Source organism: Perna viridis, chromosome 11 (assembly GCF_037379345.1).
Source record: "Perna viridis isolate PV_CMFRI_1.1 ecotype Kerala chromosome 11, ASM3737934v1, whole genome shotgun sequence".
Taxonomy (NCBI): domain Eukaryota; kingdom Metazoa; phylum Mollusca; class Bivalvia; order Mytilida; family Mytilidae; genus Perna; species Perna viridis.
The window spans coordinates 6,988,595-6,999,830 of NC_142455.1; the positions used below are offsets into that span (position 1 = coordinate 6,988,595).

At 34.1% G+C, this 11,236-nt stretch overlaps 1 long non-coding RNA gene across 1 annotated transcript; it reads left to right on the forward strand.

Annotated features, from left to right (window-relative positions):
• Window positions 1-1,744: 1,744 nt before the first annotated feature.
• On the forward strand, window positions 1,745-5,032 carry LOC148602775 (uncharacterized). Its single transcript, XR_015916718.1, has 3 exons — window positions 1,745-1,956; window positions 3,339-3,456; window positions 4,363-5,032. It is a non-coding gene; the product is annotated as an uncharacterized LOC148602775 (long non-coding RNA).
• The last annotated feature ends 6,204 nt before the right edge of the window (window positions 5,033-11,236 follow it).

An 11,236-nucleotide genomic window follows, 5' to 3' on the forward strand; every position in this document is an offset into this window, starting at 1 on the left:
ACTTAGTACACACATATATATATAAAGTATAAAGGAATCTGCCAACCAGCAAACTTTTCAGTCAACAAATGACCTTCTTCCATGCCTTAAATAATCTGAGTGTGTATGAAAGTAAATGGTCTGTGAACACAACTCGCTACCTAATCAGGTGAATACCTGTGACGTATAATTTTTTTTTTTTTACCGACAGTAACAAAGATCTTGAACATTGTGCTATAGACACACGTTGCGTGTTGATCTTGAATACTGAACTATAAAAATAAAAATATTTACAAACACTGTTATAAGAAACTATACAAAATAGGAAGAACTTCATGTTTTTTTTGTTAATTCCGTCTGGGTGTAAAACACGGAGTTATTTTATCCAAAATCCCTCCCGCTTCACTCTCTGTAGATCACTCCAGATCGTGTCTTGTTCCACGATGAAGATTTTCATTTTGTTGAAATCATCGAGGCAGTGGTTAGGTAATCTAAAGTGTTGACTCACTGGGAGTAAAAGCTTTTTTGTTAGGTCGCTCCTGTGCCCGTTCAAGCGCTTGTGAAAAGGCTGTTTAGATTCACCAACATATTGAAGGCCACAAATGGGACAGTGGAGCAAATATATTACATTAGCACTCTTGCAGTGCACGTTGCAAAATATTTTGTAGCGTTTCCCCGTGACTTTGCTGGTGAATGATGACGAGTGGTGCATTTGGTTGCAACATTTACACCTTTTGTCACCACAGGAGCGACTCTCGCCTGGAGTCAAGTTGGGCTTAGATATTTCAGCCCTCACAAGTAGACTACGCAAACTGTCTGGCTGTCTGAAAGCAATCATAGGTGGTTCGGGAAAGACTTTGGATAATGTTGAGTTTCTCTCGACAGAGGCCCAGTGCTCACGAATGGTGTTGTGGCTATATATATATATATATAGACAACGTCTCAGATGACTCTATTCGATACACTGCTCCATCGGATCAAAGTAATACAGGGAAGATAACGTAAACTTATAGAAGATCTGAAAAATTCCCAACGATGTTAGAACTGTCAATTATGCGAAAAAAAATTTTGGTCGTACCCTCCGCGGGAATCGAACTCGTACCGCAGTGACATCTATGACAACACCGCCTGCACCAAGTCCAGCGCCCTAGACCACTCGGTCTAGCTAGGCTATATATATCACAGCGGTACGAGTCCCGCGGAGGGAACGACCAAAAATTTGCGTCGCAAATTTGACAGTTCTAACATCGTTGGGAATTTTTCAGACCCTTTTTCAGTCCCTATATATATATATGTTGTTTGAATGGCATTGAGTTATAAAGAAAAGTAAAAAATAATAATCTTCAGTTATAACCCAAGAAACAACGACATCAAGAAAAATACACAAAATTAATCCTAAATTCAATGAGAAATGATGCCACATATGAATGGCCATCCGATTTTTATGTATGATTATCATATGTGTCAATTTTATAGGTGATTATCATTTACATAATTCACTACAATCACATGACTATCTATTGCGTCTTATTATTTAAATGAGGAATCGAGTAATATATGATGATCATATCAAGAATTTTAGCCTGTGTACTTAATATTACAATTTGCTAGCTTTTATTGTCAAACAACCACTTTTTATAATGACGACACGTGTTACAGGACATTTCCAATTGTTGATTTTAAGTAAAATAGGTCAGTGTGTTTTGGCCATCCACTATCAATACATTATAATATAATATAATAACAAATAATAGATAAACGGTTTAGATTTAATATAATTTAATTTCTGATTCATCACCGGTCAGTAATTACGAGTATATTTAATTCAAAATGCCACGTCAAATTCTTTTTTGTGGCTGTAGTTTGCTCTAAATTATCAGATCCAACATAGAGAGGACACAGCTGTAACATTACTTCTGATAAAGATGTGGAAATATCTTATTATTGTGTTTATGTTAGCTGTTAGCCCAACAACAGGTAGGACTACTGTTAACGAAGTGTTCTTTTTTGTTGCTAATTTTGGCGGATTCTTCCACGTGAACATAATTATATATTATATCATATCAGCGAAAAATCAGTTATTTTAATTGGATAAAACATTTTCACGCGATATTAATTAACCTGCATTGTAAAGTTTTACCAGCCAATACCATATGGTGAGAATGCCCGGTTACGAATTTAGTTACATCCCCTTATTAAAACGTATTCGCGATCAAGCAGTTGTCAATGTAAATATACAGAAACACGATTTGCATGACTTTACGAAAAAAATGAGGAAACGGTTCCTCAATGAAATAAACACAATAGTTGTTGATATACTGGTCGATATCATGACATTTAGAGTGCCCGTAGCACAGTGGTATTGACTGCGACAGCGATGATAACCCCTCCTACGGCTCGGTCATTACCAAGGTCTTAGTCAATACCACTGTCCTGTTGGCAGTCTTAATATCACGATATTGACCAGTTTATCGACAACTATCATTTAAATAGTTGTCGATAAACTAAAGCATTTTTGTAATTTTGGCTACTTTTCATATTTCGTTGAGGCAAAAATCTTATATTATATTTTTGATAATACCAAGCAGATAATGCTAAACAGTAAATAACATACAAATCATTTTTGTTATACTGAATCATAACTACTCTAAGGTTATGACATTGAAAAATATAACAATCGAAGCGATTTTTTGGTGAGGTAGGGGTACATTTTTTTTCGTTTTACTCCAAACCCCTAAGTTTTATCAAAACTTTCTTTATATCATCTTAAAGCTTCGACATTTGGCTTTATGGTTATACCTGTCCCAGGAAGACTTAGACATTCGAACAGTTGAGTCACAAAAATCTTGGTTTTTGACCAAGTCGGATACAAATATAGGCTTATACCGAGAATATTCCTTGGCGACAAATCGATTCAGTAATGGGAGGTATAAAAGTACCTGCAATCACCATGAAGTTGATGAGTTGGGGTGCACGGTGGACCTTCCCAGCCCATGGACTAAAAGGGGGATTGTGATCAGACCAAAGTACGTTTACTCCACCACATTTTTGCGTTCTATTATATATTAGAGTTAGCTGCATAGATTCGATAAACTTGTTCTTGGACGAGTTAAGCCGATGCAGCCAGCTTGAGTACATCTTCGCTAAAATATTCTAATCGAAGTCGTTTTACAGGCAAATTGTAGCAAGACACGTGTGTAAATTTGTTACGGTTTTTAGGAGCCTTCGACTATACTTTTGACTCTTTTTTGACTTGTTTTTTATTGGAAGCGAGCATGCTAGGGCTATTACAAAAACAAACTCGAGTTGTTTAATATATTAAAAAATCTCATATTATTTGGAATATATTAATATTTTAGGTTTTTATCAACCGCGACTTCGCTGTCCAGACTCACTGGAAGATTGTCCGCATGGTTTTATGAGTTGTTTTATAAGTCCTTGTCACTTTTCGATGTGCCCGTTTGGAACTGTATGCTGGTTAGTACTACAAATATCATCACCTTTAGTTATCAGGTGTAATGTTTAATGTATTGGGTACTAAGTACATCTCATCAACCCATTTTTGAAAGTACTCTCTGTTTGTTTGGCCTGGCTAATTACTTAAGTACCAATCCATATGAAATTCAAACACTGCCAAGGGTAAAGGGATTCATGGTGTATAAATACCCACCAAACAAACAATGCTTTTTCAGTCAATATATGCTATATTTTCACATTACGATGATCGTTTCTGCATTCAAATCTGCATTTTTAGAAAATCATACATTTATCTTCCACTAAAATCAACCAAATGAAACCACTTCAAGAACGATAACTCTTTCAAAGTGCCAATGTCATGCACAATCTTTATGATTTTTATCTTTTATCTCAAAAGCGCAACAACCAAGTGGTAAAAGCTAAGACTGGTTAAGTGACCAATAACTCTTTAAACAAGAAATTAGATTGAATTCGGTGGGTTTTTGACATGCATGGATCACCTCCTGTCTGATTTTTATAAAGACTGCTACTTGCTGATTTGATTCGGTTTAACACTTCTGCTTCATTTATGACACAAAAGTGCTTCCGCTCGACTAACAAGAAATCTTTTCGACACATAATTGACTTTTGACTTTACCTCAGATCGAAAACTATAATTGGAAGAAACGCTTGTTAATTTTTTTCCGCAAAAGCTAGAAGGTACATTTGTGATACTGAGCTCATGATCAGATTCTATTTTGAAATTTCGTTTTTACACTACAGAATAAAGAATTTGTCTGCCCAAACATCAGAAACATGATATTTTAACACAGAAGACAGAAAACAAGAACTATAAAACATTAATTTGCCTTTTTATAATGATATAGCTTTTAGTACTCCGAGTTATTTTTTTTTATATTTTAACAGCCCAGACTACTGTGGTGGATGTAGCTCTCAATGTATTCACTAAACAATGGCATTATTCAACCTTGGTAGCTGATCATTTAAAATAGAATTGACACTGGTATTGTGTTTTGCTTTCGTATCTCAGTTACATCAAGCAACTTCAAATATAATTGTTTGGGACATTCAAAAATACGATTTATGAAATAATAAACAGTATTTCGAGTACAACATCTGGAAAGAAATGACTCCGTCAGAATTACGTGACAAAATCCAGAAAACAACTGCATTAAAAAGTTTTTACTTTATCGATATCAGTACGAAAAATAAATTTTGAATTTAAATCGAATAAGTTAAAAAAAAAACAGACAAAATCTAGTTGTACAGTTTTCCTTTCCTCTTCCGTCCACCCCGGACTTGACTGTTTATAAGCAGCTCGGCTGATGTTCTTTAGAAAAGTAGAGGACGCTTATCCTACCGGTGCACCTGGTCGATGCTCCCAGTTTTTAGAGGAGTCCCTAGTTGCTCATTTACTTTTGTTATTTGTATGTATTATTTTAGTTACTTTATGTTCTTTGTTGTGTTTGTCTGTTTTCTATGTTTGGTCTTTGTCCCTGGATTACATTCTTTTGATTTCTTCTAGAATCTTGGTTACCATAGTACTCTTTCAGTATAATAATTTCAACGTAACTTAAGAATCAATACATCAATCCGCCTAAACGTGATTCGCACATAAGCCTTATAAAACATCAAGCGCTTTACTGTAACACTAACTTGACCTCATTACGAAAATCGTGGTGGTTGTTCATAAGTACTATTCCTTTGTATTATAAAAAAATAATTATATTGATATGTTTATTAACGTTTTTTTTATTTTACCCAGAAATATTTGTTTTTGAAATGCCTTTGCATTCTGACCACAATGGCTTGACGTTCATAAAAGGTACATATTTAAAACTTTGAATTTTTTTGTTATTCCAGTATATTTTAAAATAAAACAGGAAAAACCACATTGTAATTATAAACATTCAACAGTACCCCACTGTCGTGGTACCTATATACAACATTTATATTAAAACCATACAAAGAAACAATGCTTGTGTCATAAGAAAATAAGATGATTGCCCTAGTTACTAAAAGCAACTACAAAAAATCGAAAACAATTCTTTCGCAATAAATATTAAAAAACGCAGGTTAGAAGGTTTTTCTAATTTTTAATCAAATTCTATCCTAATAATTCATTTTTACACAAATGTAGACGCAAACATTATCGTAATTCAATTTGACATGATAATTATTTCGGATTGAAAAGCCTCGTACAGGTCCGGGTGTCAAACGAATAGGCCTGCAGCAGCGCTAAGCTTGTCGTAAAAGGCGACTAAATAGTGCTCAGGAACCTAGCCGGGGCTAGGCGCTCTGCCCACAGAGCAACTTGGATGTGTGTCCCAGTTGGTGGAATGGGGTACCCCTGGCGTATTACATGCTGGGGTTGTCAGGCTATAATACGGTAAACCTGAACGCAAACCATAGTGGTGCACCGTGTTGGGAAAGATGTCAAGTTCCTTGCACGTTAAAGACTCCTGCTGTGTGGTATTCTATAGGAGTAGGAACCTTTGCGCTCCGTCACAGGAGGCTAAATTGCCCGATCCTACCCATCCCTCCTTTTTTCTAGTGGCAATCTAACTTTTCGAACCCGTTGCCCTTGTTTCCCGTTCCTTTTTTACGTCATCATCATTTCATGTTCATTTTATCATCCATTTCGTGTTCATCGTCTGAATATAGCTGAAATATTGCTGCTCGGACGTTAAACCCCAACAATCAATCAATCAATCGGATTGAAAACGTGTAGGGTGATTTGTTAAAGACTAATAAAAACGTTTTGCAACAAACGGTAGTTAAGTACTGGTTATTTTTGTTTTCAAAATGTTTTTTATTGTTTGAAACATGGTGATGGTCGGTATAAAAAAGAGTACAGGACAAGATCAGTATTTACATGTATGTCTTGATGAACATAATGTTGGTCGTCGTCGTGTTGACCTCTCTGTTAGTCCTCTGTCGAACAAGTAAGACCTTTGGCACCATCTTAACAATTTAAATTATAAAAATTCATCATTTCATTATAATGGTTTATACTTTCCGTTTTGCAACCTTTAAGTAAACATAGCCTTTGATCATTTGGCCACACGCTTGTCTAGATATTTTTTCAAAACTTTCAAAAAATTTGTTTTTGTTCTGTTTTGCAAATATAGTCATTCAATTTGTTTTGCATTATTATTTTTGAGCGATCACGTATCTATTAAACTAAGAAGACTATTCCAAAACAATAAACTTCTTTCCATAGAGTTTCGACTTCCTGTTTATCCTGTGAGAAATACAAACATAGTTTTTGTTCCTAACAATTATTTGCATTTTATGTTCGGCAGGTAAGTGAAAAGCCTAACCCTAACGCTAAGTGAAAAGCCTATTCCTTAACCCTAACCCTAACGCTAAGTGAAAAGCCTATTCCTTAACCCTAACCCTAAGTAAAAAGCCTATTCCTTAACCCTAACCCTAACCCTAAGTAAAAAGCCTATTCCTTAACCCTAACCCTAACCCTAAGTAAAAAGCCTATTCCTTAAATATGTGAATAATGAGCAAAACATACAAAATAATAAAAATAAACATTAGGACTGATTACCATTCAAAATATGTATGAACAAATCATATATTAAAACAATTTATCCCTTTTAAAGTCAATCTTGCTTTTAGCATTGGTATATGATACCTTGGTTTTTGTCGGTCAAAATTGTTCTAATAAACGTAATTTACAAATTATGGTAAACTTAGTTCAGGGAACAAACCGCGAGGATCTTGGCCTTTAGGTGCAATTTTAAGACGAAAATCACGCCACATTTTATTGTGCGAAATACTAAAAAAAAAAAGGTCCATAGAGTGATTGCATTTGGCCATATTTTTTATGCTAACCGTTTCGTAGAGATTTGTATCTTTGAACCTTTCCCCGTCTCTGTTTTTTTCTGTATATAGTGTAGGAATTATTTGTATGTGTCATCGTGACCTTGAATGTATGTCTCGGATTTTATGCCTTAGCAAAAATACGTGAAAAAAAAAGTTTCATATTTCGTTGAAAAAATTCAGTAATTAGGTGGTAGATATAGGACACTTTGTTTAAATGTGTGCTTATTTTCACAAATTAAACATAACTCAGTGTAAACAGGTCTGAATGCCCTGCCAATTCGGTAAAATTCATGTACAATCAAATTGTACTTGCTATGATAAATTATTCATGTAAACTGAAGGTTAAAGAGCTTTCTCAGTTTATTAGAACATGTTTAATAGTCCCTCCATGTTACATAAAATGTAATCCATTTTGACTGAAATTAAAACCAACGAAGTAGAGTTTCAGAAAGGGTTAAAACTTTACACTTTATGGACTTTAATTGTCGTTTTATTTTTGTTCTCTTTAACCACTAGAACCTACACCAAGTGAGGTCTATATGTATTGGTCACAATATCCAGAAAGCGTTTAGAATTAGTCATTGTTAGTTTTGAGTTTATATGTACTAAGTTCAGTATCGTAGACAACTTGGTCAGAGATGCTTTCTAAATAAATATAGCTTTTACTGACTGGAAGATTCCTTATTGTAGAAATCGTGAAGGGTTGTAACATAGTACACGATGTATAAAAATTCACAGAAAAATAATCTAGATGGTGTTCATATGTAGTATAGAATATCAAATTAACGATCAAGTCACATAAAAAAACGAATCTCTTTATTACGACCCAAATATGACCACTCAATTAACTATTTAATAGAGAAGTTTATGGAATAAGTTCCCATTATCCTTTAAATTTCTGTTGGGTACAAATATTAAGTTCTTCATTTTATGAACCTTGTTATTGTTCTGAGGGCAGTTACATTATTTGAAAATAAATTTGTTGTTGACTATGTGTAAAATCAGGTTTAGGTGGAAACCACCCTCTTCATGAATGTAATTTAATAGTTGTTCTTACGTTAACTATGTAGATCTGGTAAATTTGTATATTCCGGGCGTATAACTCTGCGTAAATTTAATATTCGATTAGCAAAATCCTAAATCTTTCAAATAGGAAACATTTCAACGTGAGCTTCGGTACAAAAGATTAATTAGGGGAACTAAGATTCTGGCGGAAATCAAAAGAATGTAATACAGGGACAAGGACCAGACATGAAAAAAAGATAACTCTACAAAGAACACAAAGTAACTAAAATAATGCATACAAAGTAACAAAAGTAAATGAGCAACTCGGACTCCAATAAAAACTTACCAGTTGCACCTGTAGGGTAAGCGTCCTCTGCTTTTCTAGAAACATCCGCCGAGTTGCTCATGAGTCAAGTCCGGGGTAGACGAAAGAGGAAAGGAAAACTATGACACGATGAACAAATCAGTTATCATAGTGCAACTGAATACACTGTAATGATCCACGAGTTCATGATGATGACCACAAAACTTCTGTAGTGATGACTTCAATCTTGTAGCATTAACATATCCCTGTTCCAGATGTAACGTATGAGTTGTGATACATGTATGAAAAGTCCATACACAGGTGCTGAAGGGATCAAAGATGACACAGGTGAAAGGAAAGTTCACAATTCGGAATGAAAAGTCATTGCGTTTAAAAAGTCGTAGTTTGTCATCACTGCAGACTGCCGAGTAAGGTTGCATTGAATCTTGTTGCGTGTTTATCAAAAACAAATTATGTACTTTTCAACAACATACAATTAACAAAAAGGCATGCATATAAAAATCCATGATTAGGAGAAAAAAAGGAGTGCTTAGGTTACTGTTTATACACGTGAGTAATGATTTAACATTAGGAAATATTTATTTAAGTGAGTTCCATCGTTACGTGCAGAACACAACCATCAAAAAAGATGAGATTAGATTACTTTTTTGTCTTTGTTTTAATTTTGACGAGAATGACATGAAGTAAGTACAGCTATCTTTTATTTCTTTTTTTTAGACGTATATCCACTAAACTGAACCACGTATTTGTCATTATTTTATCAAAGACAAAAAAAACTATAACAGTCATTTCTTTAATGCACTTATAAATTTGATGTGATCGGCTTTGTTAACATGATTTTCATATAGTAAATACAAAAATAAATAATTCAATATGAAGCAACTATAGATAACTTTGATTTTAGCTGTTTTATCTTCGGATTGCACAAGTCCAAACTGCACCACTAATGTTCATTGTTTGATTAATCCATATACTTTTGATCTGTGTCAGAATGAAACATGCTGGTAACTACAATTATTATCGCCAACTCTGTTATCTAACCAACATTATTAAAGGGTGTTTTCGTAACAGAAGTAAACATCTTGCATATAACTAACCTATTTTTAATTGACCATGCCTAACATTTCTAGCTTTTAACGCTTTCAGAGTCTGTATGCTGTCAATTCTATTGAACATCATAATACTGGTGTCGTTTGTGGATTAAAATCATCACTTAAACCAGGGTCGAACGAATATGCATCTTTACATTATACATTTTTTTTTCAATATGTCATTATGTAATGAAATCCTTTTAAAATGAATGCAAACTGTTATTTGTTTTTGGATTGGGTGGTAAACTGCCATCTTCAAATGTTTGGAATCAGCAAAGAATCAAATATTGTAACGGTGCAAGTTGTAGGCAATGAACATGTTACCCCTCAATTTCGTTCGAAACATATCAAGGCCGCATCAATAAATATAACCCGAATAATGTCAGTGGTTACATTCCGCCGATCTCCAAGGACTTTGACCGACAGAGAGTGCTGAATTATTCGAGTTATACCAAACAATAAATCTTAATACTAGAGGTCATTGTTAAGCTCGCATGTGTGCATCATTTGTCTTTTTTTTCTACAGGTCAAATGAAAAAGTATAACAATTTAAAACTAATAATGTTTATTCATCTAGTCAGAAATTCAATAAATATTGCACCAGGGGCCGGTTTCATAAAAAAAACGAAACTTGTGATTTCCTCAACTCAAATTTCGACCAATCAAATTACTTGAAATTGAAGACTTGAGGAAAACTTCCATTTAGCAGTTTTGGTTAAAATTTCAGTTAGAAACTTTGCATGAAGGGTAGAACGGACGGATGGACAGCATGATCTTTATATACCCTCCGCTTTGAACCAGAATAATATTAGTTTAAAGGGTCATGAACTTCATAATTATTTATGTACATATATCCACCATATGTACTTAAAGAAACTATACATATAAAATGCAACACTATAAACCAAATACAAAAATATCAATTCTATACATTGCACATAACTAAAACTAACGAATAAGGAAGCCAAATCTATCACTGAGAGGTTCTACCATATGCAATGTAAGGAATGAAGCCGTTTCTTTACGAATAAAAACCAAAACGAAACAATACATAATTAGATAGTATACATATTCTCAATAAAAGGCTCTACATACCCCACAACTTCGCATATATGTAGCGGTATCTGTAAAATATAGCCATCCGTATAAATTTTCTTTGGTTAATAACCCAAGTACAATGAACCAGAAGAACTTACCGTGACATCCGAGTGCAACTTTACATCATGTGTGATATGGTAACTTTATATCATGTGTGATATGGTAACTTTATATCATGTGTGATATGGTAACTTTATATCATGTGTGATATGGTAACTTTATATCATGTGTGATATGGTATTTGGGTGGCGGCAATATTAAATAGCTATATCTAAAATTCTATAAAAATGTCAGTTATTGTTGTGGTCGTGGGTAAAACTACGCATTTATATACTTTGGAAATTGGCGTCAGTAGAAATGTATTCCGACAGTTTCCAAAGTTAGGTGAATGGTTTTGTCTAATTATATTTGGTTTTGAATTAGC